At 41.6% G+C, this 12,570-nt stretch overlaps 1 pseudogene; it reads left to right on the top strand.

Moving 5' to 3' along the window:
- The first annotated feature begins 215 nt into the window (after positions 1-215).
- Positions 216-1,174, top strand: LOC112810743 (ras-related protein Rab-40C pseudogene; annotated as a pseudogene).
- Positions 1,175-12,570: the final 11,396 nt, after the last annotated feature.

Here is a 12,570-nt window from a genome sequence, read left to right as displayed (position 1 = left end):
CCATGAAAGACATGCTAATGGTACGGAAGTTGTTAGCAGAAGCAGGAACCTCAGGGTGAGATGAGACAGGTGGTGCCGAGGAGGGACTGCCCTGCACTGCCTCCCTGAAATACCACGAGTAGGTTGGTCTGAGGGCTCCCAGGGGATGTCGTTTGGCCTCCTACCCAGTCAGCACCCTGAGCATAGGGTTGCGTCCTGTGTGCACATGATCAAGGATGGGGACCAAGAGCAGTCTGGTCAAGAGCTATAGCTACCTGCTCAAGTTCTTGCTGATGGATGACAGCGACGTGGGCCACAGCAAGATCCTGGAGCGCATTCAAGAAGGTACCGCCTAGGCTGCGTTAATCCTGCAGTAACTGGATCGACTACTAGATGACTACCATCCTGCAGTGGGGCCAGTGGGTCAAGCTGGAGTTCTCGAACATGTCTGGTCAGCACAGGTTGCGCACGGTGTTCAGGGGCGCTCAGGGGATCCTCCTGGTGTATGGCATCACTAACAGCAGGTCCTTTTATAGCGCAAATGAGTGTATTGAGGAGATCAATGAGCATGCCCCCCAGGGTCTCCAGGATCCTGGCTGGGAACTTGCCACACCTGGCCTTCAAATAGCAAGTCGTGATAGAACAGGTGTGCCTGCACTGAAAAGAACTGTCCAACCTTATTCAAGGTTAGCCAGCTGTACAACCTCAGCATCATCAAGTCGTTCACTCAACTGTCCGGCATCATGTTCATGCAGCACAGCATGGAAAAGACCTGTTGGCCCAGCCACATGCTCAGGCCATTGTCTCCTACACTCCTGTACCCCTCAAAGACAAACTCCCACTGCCAGTTACCTCAAGTCCTTATCAATTGGCAACTGCATCCAGGATGCACCTGTGCTGCTACTCACTGGCAGGTGGGGTAAGCAATGGCGTGGCCACAAGGGCTACAGCCTCAGGAGGTCCGAGTTATCTGTCTCAGAACTGCTTGTGGAGCAAACGCGGTATCTATTGGGGCAGGCCAGATGCTCTCTGGCAGGGTTCGCCCTTGGCGAATGCCCCTGGCCCAGCTGGGAAGCATCGGGAAGCGCCTAGTGGGTTAGGCTGTCTCAGCCAGAACAAGCCCCGCCAAGGGCTGCAAGGCTTGTGCTGTGGGAAAATTAGGCAGAACAAGTCTAGGGCCCCGTGGTGCAGCTGAGAAGTGGCCAGGAGGCAGTCCCTAGAAACCCAGGAGGCCTGGGTCTCCTTTATTTATATAGATGTTTTACCTCTTTTGTACATTTTTAAATCACCGGCAGGGCATCTTCAATGTAGTCAAGTGGTTCCCATGTCAGCTGTGGGGATGAACTTGAGACATTTGGAGAGGAAGGGTATTTGAGGAAAAGACGGGAAAGATCTGCTGTCAAAACTTCAATCTTTCCTTGAAATCACATACACTTCACACAAGGGAATGGGGGCTGTGCGGGGGCCACTGGAAACACAGGGAATAAGTGAACCCTTTGGAAGCTTTGGGCAATAAGTACCACCCCTGGCTAACTGCACCAGCCTTTATGAGACCATGGGTTTTTGTTTTTTCATTTTGCTTTGTTTTGTTTTTTAAATTGGTGTCTCGTTTTAAGGTAGAGCAAACACAACTTTAGTGATGGATTGAGAAAAATGTTTCAAGGGTGATTGATGAGTTTTGGCATGAGCACCTGGGTCAATTAAGCTGTTTATTGGTAGAATATTAATGGTAAGGACTAGATTAGAGATGGTAGTGAGAATCAAGATGCTTCCTTTTTTTGGATATGTTAATTATTAATGCCTAGGTTTACCAGAGAAAAGTGCAGGGGAAGGTTAAGGAGTCATCAGCTTAGAGGTGATGATGTGTATACCTGAGAATCACCATGAGACCATCTAAGAAGTGAGTATCGTAGAGAAGATAGAAGAACAAAATTACCGATACCTTGGACAATGTGGGTAGAAAGTGTGTTTTATTACTACTATTTTGAATATTGGAGACTAACAATGCATTTGTATTGTGATGGGAAATGGGTGATTCAGGGAAGATGTGGAGTACCTGCAAGAGCAAATTCCTTGGGAGGGAGAGAAGAATTAGGATAACTTCAAACTCACTTTGAAAAGTATAACACGCTAATTCAGGAAAGTTCTATTAGTAGGTGTAAACTATGCCCTCCAGAAAGAAAAACTTGGTCCTGACTTTAAACTGTCAGTGATAAAGTCTGAGAAAAAAACCCTAGATGTGCATTAAAAAATTCTGAGAGATGACTTCAAACAACCCTAAACTTTCTTCTAAAACTTGGGGCATAGCATCAACATGATATAATTTAGATCGTGAAGTCCAGCTGATTTAGTGACTCTAAAATCCCACCAAAAGAGTGCCAATGCTAACTTCATTGCTAATGTCCTTGTAAGATTCTCCTGCCTGGTTCAAATTAAAAACTCTCCCAAGATTTCCTTCAGTTACAAAACAAAGAAATATGCTCTAATCAACATGCATAATTATGCATATTATAGTGTGAAGATGATCAACTCATCTCTTGGAAATTTATGGTAACCACGATTTAATTGTGTTCTCCTAGGGTTTCAACACAGCCTCTCTGGTTTCTGGGCAATTTCTTTCCCCCACAATTAGCCACAGTTCTATATAAAGGGGAGTGTACTCTCCCCATTCTCTCCCTACCCTACTGCTCTATGATATCAGCTTTTACTACCTGAAAATGTTATTATTCCGATATCAATAACGGCCATTGTATTAGCCTGGTAAACCTTCCATAACAAAATACCAAAGACTGGGTAGCTCAAACAACAGAAATGTATTTTCTCACAGTTCTGGAGACTAGAAGTCCAAGATCCAAGTGTGGGCAAGGTTGGTTTCTGCTGAGGTATCTCTCCTTGGCTTGCAGACAGCTGCCTTCTCTCTGTGTCCTCACATGGCCTTTCCTCTTTGCAAGTGCAATCCTGGTGTCTCTCAAGGACACCAGTCCTATTTGTTTTGCAATCCCTCCCACCTTATGAAGTTATTTACCCTTAATTGCCTCTATAAAGACCCTATCTCTAAATACAGTCATATTAGGGGTAAGAGCTTCCAAATGTGAATACAATTAATTCCGTTGCAACCATCTTTCTAATAAATTCAATGACAATTCTGGCTTTACTTGAATAATGTTGTTTATTTCATACTTTTTATAACTCTCTCCTACAAAAATTATTTTTAGTCCCCCTCAATTTCCATGCCACGACCCTTTTTTTTATTGTGCTTTTTCATTGGCTATTCCTACTCTTTCTCCATTCAAATTTCTCACCTCACACCTTCCCCTAATTTTTGTTAATCTCTAGACTCAATCCTGAGCCCCCTCTTAAAATGATCTCACTAAGGGGTATTATTCATGCCACAGTGCAAACACGACCTGCTTAGTACTGATACACACTTTTATAACTTTAGCCTAGACCATTCCTCAAGCCTCAGAGTCACATGTATTCACTTTCTATTGAGCATCCTGGAATCTACTAAACATTTCTAAGATACACACAGGAGTTCAAAACATAGTTGGTTCTCGATATGTATTTGTTGAGTTCCTTAAATTCACTCATTCATTCATTTGAAAATAGTCATTGATCATCTACTAAAAAGAAGGCACTGTTTTAGGTACTTGGAATACATCTGTGAACAGGAGAGATCAAGATCCTTATCCTCAAGGAGCTCCCATCATAGCAGATAAGCAATGGTCAATGAACATGTTAATCAATGGAAGATGTTAAGTGCTAAGATTAAAGAAAAAGTAGAGCAAGATAAGGGGGATCAGGAATGGGGACAAGACGGAGGGCTGAAGGATTAAATTAGATGTTCAAAAGAACCTCACTGAGAAAGGGAGATTTGAACAAAGGTTTGAAGGAAGTGAATGAATAAATACAGTTAACCACAGGCATCTCAAGTCCAAATATTCCATTTCCAGCACATCTCTTTCCTAATATTCTCGATGTGACTGTCATTCATTCTTCTACTAAAGTGACCATACAAATCTATCTGCCAAAATGGGACACACCGGAGTATAAAAGGATAGTACTACAGGCCTGGACAAACTTGGGTGTCTGGATATGTGGATAACTAGCTGTCACCCCAGGCAGAAACCTGCCAGTCATCTTTGCTTTCTCCCACTCCCTCATTTCTCTCTTCTCCCACATCTTCTCCCAATAGATCACCAAGACCTTCTGAAATTACCTCTAGAATATCTCCTCTTCTGCACTTCTACTACTGCTGTCTCCATTCAGGATCTCAGGATCTGTGACTAGGATAGACAGTTGAGCTTAAAAGTGATCCCTTGTTCTCTCCATCCATTTCCCCTCAAATTCCTTCCCTATACCTCAGGCAGAATCTTCTTAAACACTCAAATCTGACACTCTCGCTTAAAATATTTTTTTGAGAGAAAGAGGGGAGTGACAAGTGTGGGTAGAGAACACATACAGAGGGCTGACAAGAACAGGCCCACGCTGGTCCCAAACACTCTCCTTGTGGCCATCACCTACTCACCATGTGTAGGCCAACCTGGCCCGTGAGTTCTTGCCACAATCCTGCTCTGCTGAATGCCTTCCCCAAAAGGTAAGAACACGGGAGAATCAGCCAGTTTATCTTTGAAAGCCACAATTTCTGCAACTTCAAGTCTAAAACTCAGTGCCTTACAAAGATTAAATGCCCATTATTTGTCCTTAAGATGTGGGAAATTAAAAATATATCAGATCTCTCTGTATTTCCTATTTCAGCCCAAATGAATCCAATTAGGTTTCACTGCAAACTATAAAATAGTCTAGGCCTATTTCCTCTTTAAATTGATTATAAATGTTGATGCTCTTAAGTATAAGTGCAAATTAATCTAGGGAATTCCATGAAATTTTATTTCTTAATTAAGCAATTTAAACTAAATTACTTAACTAAAATGACTACTCTGGCTCCTAAAATTGTTCAAGGTCAGACAAATGTAATCAAATGTAACATAGTGATTTTTCACTTGGCATAAACCCTTTTGTCAAACTCATTTCACTGCTTTGGACGTGATAGAGAGGAGAGGTTCCACTCTCGAGGAGGGTGACCTCTATAGAGACTGGGAGGCAAGACTAGGTGACGACACTCAGGCCAATTGCAGAAGTTTTTGGAAAATGGAAACGTGATTTCCATTAAACTGAGAAAGGGACCAAGGGCTTAGACTGCCCAGAAATTAAACTTTCTACTGATACACATCTGGCAATGCTCCAGTGAGCGCAATCCATTTGGCCAGCCAGATGGACTAGTCCTGGCAGCTTTTCTGTCTCATGCACAAAGCACTTCAGCCTGGGGAAGAGAAAAATCCCCAAACAAAAATATAAATAGAGAAGACTCCAGCATTGTGGCTAAACAATGGAGAAGACTTGTGGTCTTACAAATGAGATTTCTACAACATTGTGCATTTCAGACATTCCAACTGTTACCTTTTTTTCTTGATTTTTAATAGCTTATTTATCATGGGTGAGGGATGAGATTACTTATCTGAGGCCCCATGCTTTTGGCAGAAAACCTTTATAATGCTCAGTTACTCTCTCCTAGGGGAAAGAAGGCAATTTCTAGCCTCTGTCTGAGAGAAGACACTAAATAATACCAACAAAGAATGTTGATAAAATCCTAACTGAAAAAGATCATTTGAAAATGCAAACTTTTACACTGTTGATTATTAAAGGGACTCAGGCTAAAAGGGTGGACTCACCCAAGAGATTATTTTTTTCTCATTTGGGAAGACTTATCCTTTTCTCACTTTCTAACACCATGAGTCCAGTTCAAGTCCCCCATTAGCCTGAATGACAATTTTCTTCTGTCAGTCAAACTGTGTATCTGAGTTGAAGTCCATTGATAATCCATCAGCTGAACTGCCATGGCTACTCAATAATCATGGCCCATTTCTGATTCCTTAATCATGGCCCAATTCCCATCCTTAAGTCGGATGCCTAGTTGAGGTTGTGACATCCCCTGAGTAGTCTAAGCATGTTTTCTCTTTCCTCACCCAGAGTTTGCTAAGGGAGGAATACAGAGATAGAAATCCATTCTAAGCACTCATCCCTATGTATGGCTTTCATAATTATAGACTTCTGAAATTATTCTAAATATATATTTTAACTCACTTATCAATAGGTTATTGGAGGGGTAGGTTGGAAGTTGTGGCATAAAATTTTTAAAAAAATTAATGTCTTTTATAAATAAAATCTTAAAAAAGTTAATGTATTTTACTTACTGAACTTTTTTATCTAATACATTATTTTTTGTCTTTAAATATATGGAGTCATCCAAAACTTAAAATATGGTTCTTCCTTCCATATCTCTTTCCCTCTCTTCCTTCTAGCAAAGATTTACTTACATCCCATTCTGTGCCAGGTACCACACTGGGGATTTGTGTGAATTATCCAATACAATAAAGCATTTGAAGTGAATTCCAGGTTTTGCATGTAAACTACCTACATTTCCACTAACCAATCTTTAAGTTTCTTCCATTATTTGCATCTTGACGAGATGTCAAGTTCTAGATCAAATATCATAAACAAGAGCTCCCATGTGGAATATTTTCCAACGTTTGATTGTGGTTCTTGTGTTGGGCTATATATTATCTAGCTTGTTTGGAGAACTAGATTCCTTAACCCAGTCTCATCTTCATTCAGAAATAATGGGAATTTCCTTTCTTTGTTTCAAGTAAGTAGTAATATAATTTTCTGTCTTTTAATGCCAGCTCCCTTTTCAGAATCAATCCTTTCACTCTTCCCAGCACTTCTGCACCCAGTCCTTTATGACCACGGGCTCAAGCTCCTGATAAAATCCTCAGAATCATGGCATGCTACAGTCTTTTGAAGGGTCATTTCCTTAAATATGCTTTCCACCATAGTGTGAATTTATGTTTCTTATATTGCTTTCTTTTAATGATTCTGTGAAATAAATCCAGAGTACTAGGATTGGAATTTTTCAGGCAAATATTGCTTAGCAGATATTTTCAGAAACACAAGGAAGTTTGCTACCATCAAGTCCTCAGCACGTTTGCCAAGTGGGCATAGTTTGACCTTATCCTATTATCTAGTACTTTCCTTTCTCAAAGGCCTTGTGCTGTCACTCATTCTTTTGCTGGTCAAAGTAAGAACCAATTTATTTATTTATTTATTTATTTATTTATTTATTTATTTATTTGAGAGAGAGAGAGAACACATGCACAAGTGTGTGTGGGGGAAGGGCAGAGAGAGAATACAAGAGAGTCTTAAGCAGGCTCTGTGCTGAGGGCAGAGCCCTATATGGGGCTTGATCTCACAACCCTGAGATCATGACCTGAGCCTAAACCAAGAGATGGATGCTTAACCCATTGTGCTACCCGGGCAGCCCAATAAGATCCAATTTTAAAACTCAGTTTAATTGAGATATAATTTACATGTAATTCAATGCATCTATAATAATACTTTTGGCAAACATATACACCATGTGATCACCACCACCACAATCGAGATAGAGAACATTTTTATCACCCCAAAAAGCTCCCTATGTCTCTAGGTCAATCCCCCACCCATTCTACATCCTGACCCCAGACCACCACTGATCTGCTCTCTGTCACTATGGTGAGTTTGATTATAAAACTGTAGTTCTAGAATGTCATACCAATTGAATCACCCACTATGTGTTCTTTGTGTCTGACTTCTTTTACTCATAATGTTTTCAGAATTCATCCATGTTCCTATGTGTATTGGCAGTTCATTCCACTTTAGTACTACTACTTTCCACTTTATGGATATACCACAACTCTTTGTACATTCACTTTTTAATGGACATATGGGTTGTTTCCATTTTTTTTGGTTTCTCTTTGTTTTTCTACTTGAGTAAATTTGCTATGAACTTACCTGTACAGACTTGGTGTAATATATCAGGGTGTTTTTATAAGAAGAAATATAAAACGAATATTCAAGGTCCATAAGTTCAGATGCCAAAGGAAAGAGACAGGTAGGATAAATGAATGAAGCAGACTAAGGGTTAGGTAAAGGGGGGGAAGTGAGGGATGTGGCAATTGACCACAGATCTAGTTTTTAACTCTTACCTTATGAAATAATGTTAAGAAAGTTGAAGTGATAATGTCCTGCAGCATCAAAAGCAAGGTATTGTAGGTCAACTCATTCCTTGGATCAGATAACAAACAGTTCTTTTCAGACTTTTTTCCCTCCCACAGGCTGAAGTATCATTAAGAATGCATCATTAAGGAAACAAATTTAGTTTTAGAGAGCCTTGGGTTTGAATTCATGATCCTCACCTACTAACTGCATGACTTTAAGCAGGTTTCTCTATGTTTCTGAACCTTTGTTTTTTATTAGCAAAATGGGGATAATAATGTTGTCCATTTCATCATAATGGAGGTAAAGCATAAACAAAATTAAAGTGTTATCTGCTATTAGTTTAAACATTCTTTCTCTCACTTTGGCATAAGGTACAATATTATTGCATGTCTTCCACATGCCAAGCCCTATGTGAGGCGCATGACTCTCATTATCTCATTTTATTAAATCCACCTCATTAGCTAGACAAGAAACTAAGGCTGAGATAGGGTAAAACCCATGTGATGAAAGCAAAAATAGGGACCGCTGGCTCTTCCTGGGACTTATTTGCCAGGCTTCCTCAAAGCATAAGCCAACAGCATAATGATTTCATTGACTTCAGATGTATCTATACATTTGTAAAAGGCTCAGACACATTCGAAGGGAACTCCACTTTGCAACCATTTCAGCTTCTTCCACTCGTCCATAACCTATAAGTCTGATATGCTCATAAAAAGCTGGAGGCCAAGCTTTTCTGAGAACTTGTCTTTGGCCAACTCTAACCTACTGTCAAAAATGTGCCTCCTCCACTAGACTGTGAGCTCTGCCCCCAGGGCCTGGCAGGGTGCCTAGCACATAGTAGGAAGAGATCATTTTATGAAGCACAACTTGAACATAGTTTTCCTCACATCAAATTCGGGAACCAGAATCTTTAGATAAAGAACAAGTTCTCCCTTCTAAATCCCATGGTATACATTGCTGTAATCTTTACAATATCTTTAGTAGCTTAAGCAACCACTTGAGTGGTCTCAGTTGGCCTCATGACCAAAAATGTATCTCTCTTGGTATAATATTGAGTCACTTATGTTTAAAATGATGCCACTTGCCCTCACTGAATCCCTGTTGTTTCTTTGTCTATAAAATAAGGGTACAGACCAGGAGCTTTATAAGATTCTTTACAGCTTTTGATTTTTTATAATTCAAATAGTACTCACTGGTTCCTCTCCCAGTTCCAATAACTTTGAGGTAACCTGGCATTTTTCTGAGGTCAGGTTCCTGTAGAGCAGTGACTCTCAGGACCAGCAGTGTCAGCAATGACAAGTTCACTAAGCTTGAGAACCACCCCTGTTGAAAGGGAGAATGCCATCCCTTTCTGTCTCGCCCGAGTCTTTCCTTGAACATCAACCCTGGCTCCAACTCCATTGCAGCTGCCTGCTGACATGTCCTGAATTCTGCTGAGAGGAGGCTGCCTGGAAAGTTCTTTAAATTCCACTCGCCCTGCCCTATGACCCAACATGACATATTTGTTGGCCTCATTAATGAATTAGGAGGTTTCTTGAAACAATGGCATCTTTCTAAAACTGAGCATCAGTCTATAAGCAAAGGCTATTGAATGGTTTCTGCCCGGTGGAGGGGTGAAGGTATTTGGGGTGTGTATGTGGCTGGGGAGGATCAGATGAAGAAAAGCTTCTGCCCGAGCATCTTATTAATGAAGGAGCTTCACTTTTGAATTTTGATGTAGTTTCTAAGTTAGTTTATGCGAAAGATGGTCATTTCACTTGTGTCCCATATTTGGAGCATACTTATTGTAGTGTATTGTGAATTATTTTTAAAATAATTGCTGTCCTAAAAAGTAAAATAAAATAAAATAAAATAAAAATAAAAATAATTGCTGTCCTTATCTCCTTATCTCATAAACAACATAATTATCTTGCATCGGGTTTTCATAAAAGTATTTGTTAATATATTAAATTCTTGGGCCCTATGTTTGCATGATAGTGGACAAGAGCCTTGCTATATCAACTTGTTTTGGCCTCTCTTTCTGTGAGAAACTCTGGGAAGGTACTCAAGCGTCTAGATGAGCAGATTGGAGGACACAACATTAGGCCCCAAATGGATACAATGCAACTTATGCTAATAAATTCGTCTTAAAACTGAATTCCCTCAGGCATTTGAGGTACTCCTGAATTTCATGTCTTAGTCTCATTCATAAGTCAACAACACATGTATCAAGTGCTTACTCTGTGCCAGACACCATACTAATACTGAGGAAACAAAGATGAAAAAGATAGCCCAGATCTCAAAGTGCTCACAGCCTACCAAGGGGAGAGACTTAATAAATACCTAAGAGAAGTATGTACATGATACAGAAATTCATGTTAACTGGAGAGAAGAGAAAGTGTTCTGGGAAAGACACCCTAGATAATGATTAAAAATGTGCCCCACCACTTTACAGCAAAGAACAACTGGGGCAGAATCCAGAGTATCTAAACAAAGAGGGCGATTGTAAGGAGCCAGAGCAGCTAGCTGGGTTTTGGGGCAGGCAAATACTTAAATCTCTGAACCTCTCACTCCCTCCCACATGCGGTCTATATTTGTTGAGAGTTTTATGGCTAAGAAAAGCCAGGGTACTGAAAACAGGGACTGTTGCGTTCCTCCCTCCAGGTCGGCCCTGGTCACCCAGAAGCTGGCAACCTGGCTCCTCAACAGCTGGGCCACGCAGCTGCAGGGAACCATGAGGCTCTGCATTCTCCTCCCTAGACAGTGTAGACAAATTAAAAAAAAAAAAAGATAAAAGAAAGCCCTGCGTTAGCGCAAATAGATCCATATATCAGCAGAGAGTTATCAAGGTTAATGAGAAAAATTATCTCATCAGAACAAACCCCCTGGTTGGAGGCCCGTGGGCTGGAGCTGCCCCTCTTTAACCTGCTAGTGCTGGGCCTCCAGTACAATGTGATCCATCAAAGTCACTTCTTCTGCTTTCCCACTTCACAGGGGGCGCGTGGCTCCCCTCCCACCACTGGGGAGGAAATCAGTGGGAGGGAGGGTCCCCACAGTGGGCACGGGTCATAAGGGGGATGCCAAGTGTGCCAGAAGTGGAAAAGGGAGAAGGGGACTGCGCCCCAACCCTCCTTCAGGGAGCGCAGAACCAAGGATAGGCAAGCAGATGCCAGGGGAGGGCGGGAAACATGCGCCCTCCACACACACACACACACACACACACACACACACACACACACACACACACCATACAGTGCATGTAGTGTACACAGCACATGCCATACATACATGAACATACACCATACACATACAGTCACACCCATGCACGCACACCATGCATGAACACACCACACACACGCGCGTGCGCGCACACACACGGGCATGCTCTGTGTTCTGCTATCATTTGTTTTCAATCTTTCATCCTTTATCAGAAATAACAACTGTTTAGCCAGACCCATTTTCATAAACGCTGTCCTTATGGTTCCTTTTGGCAGGAGCATGGAATCTCTGCCTGCTGCCAATCCTGTGGGTAGAGAATTTATTGTTTCCTTTTTGTTGCAGTTATTATGGTGGTGTTGGGTTTAGTTTTGCTTTGTTCCGGAGAAGGCAGGAGTCCGCAGAAAAGTGGCCAGGAAACCACAACTGTTGCAGGTGGGCTGTCCAACGTGTAATGGCAATTTGCCTGGCCGTTGCACTCACTTCCCCCTTCCAGGGCCCAGTTCTCATCCTTCCTTAGGTGAACGGCAAACCTACTACCAGCAGGGGGCGCTACTCTTCTATCAGCCCCTCTTCCGCTGGCCACGCCTCTCTATTCTTGGTGCTCTTTCCTCAAGCCCCAGCTTGGGAAGCTTTCAGCCTTCAATGATCTTCACTCTCCTTGGGCATTCTGCCTAAAGTTCCAGTAACTTTAGTACGCCTCTGTAAAACAAGGTTTAGCTAGTAATTTATGTCGACTTGTATTCTCCCTAGATTTCAAGTATGTCAGTCTCTACTTCTCCAGCCAGCTTGGAAGCGACTGCAGGGCATGATCAGTGTTTTAACACAGTCTGACATGCTCCCTCAGCATGGCAAAATGCGGGTAGCTGGGTTGTGATTTTCATCTTAAGCCATGACCAATAGATTTTATATTCATTGTATTCCTTTCTTTGACAGAAGCTTCGTTTGAGAAACTACCTATTTTTCTAGGTGTTCTCTATTTATGCATTACTAAGAACTTTTGAAGACAATCCAGGCTTACACATTGTTCTGCAAGAATAGAACCTTCTTTGACATAATTGTCAATATTCTTCAGTGGTGTAGCCCTTGGGAGTAGGGGAGCAGAGGGGAAGTATAGTACCTGGGCTGATCCTGTTTGATGACAAACATGTCTTCCTCACATTAGGAAGGCAGGAACAGTTTCCAGGAATCTCACTGAAGTCAACTCCAAAAAATTCCTATACAAATTGGTTGCCCAATATGATCAAAATATAGTATAATTTGTCCATTCATCAGATATTCATTGATTGCCTAATAGCT

This window comes from Callorhinus ursinus, unplaced genomic scaffold, assembly GCF_003265705.2.
Source record: "Callorhinus ursinus isolate GAN/ISIS: 27379988/994484 unplaced genomic scaffold, GSC_fseal_2.0 scaffold2, whole genome shotgun sequence".
Classification (NCBI taxonomy): Eukaryota; Metazoa; Chordata; class Mammalia; order Carnivora; family Otariidae; genus Callorhinus; species Callorhinus ursinus.
This window is presented reverse-complemented; position numbering and strand designations above follow the sequence as displayed.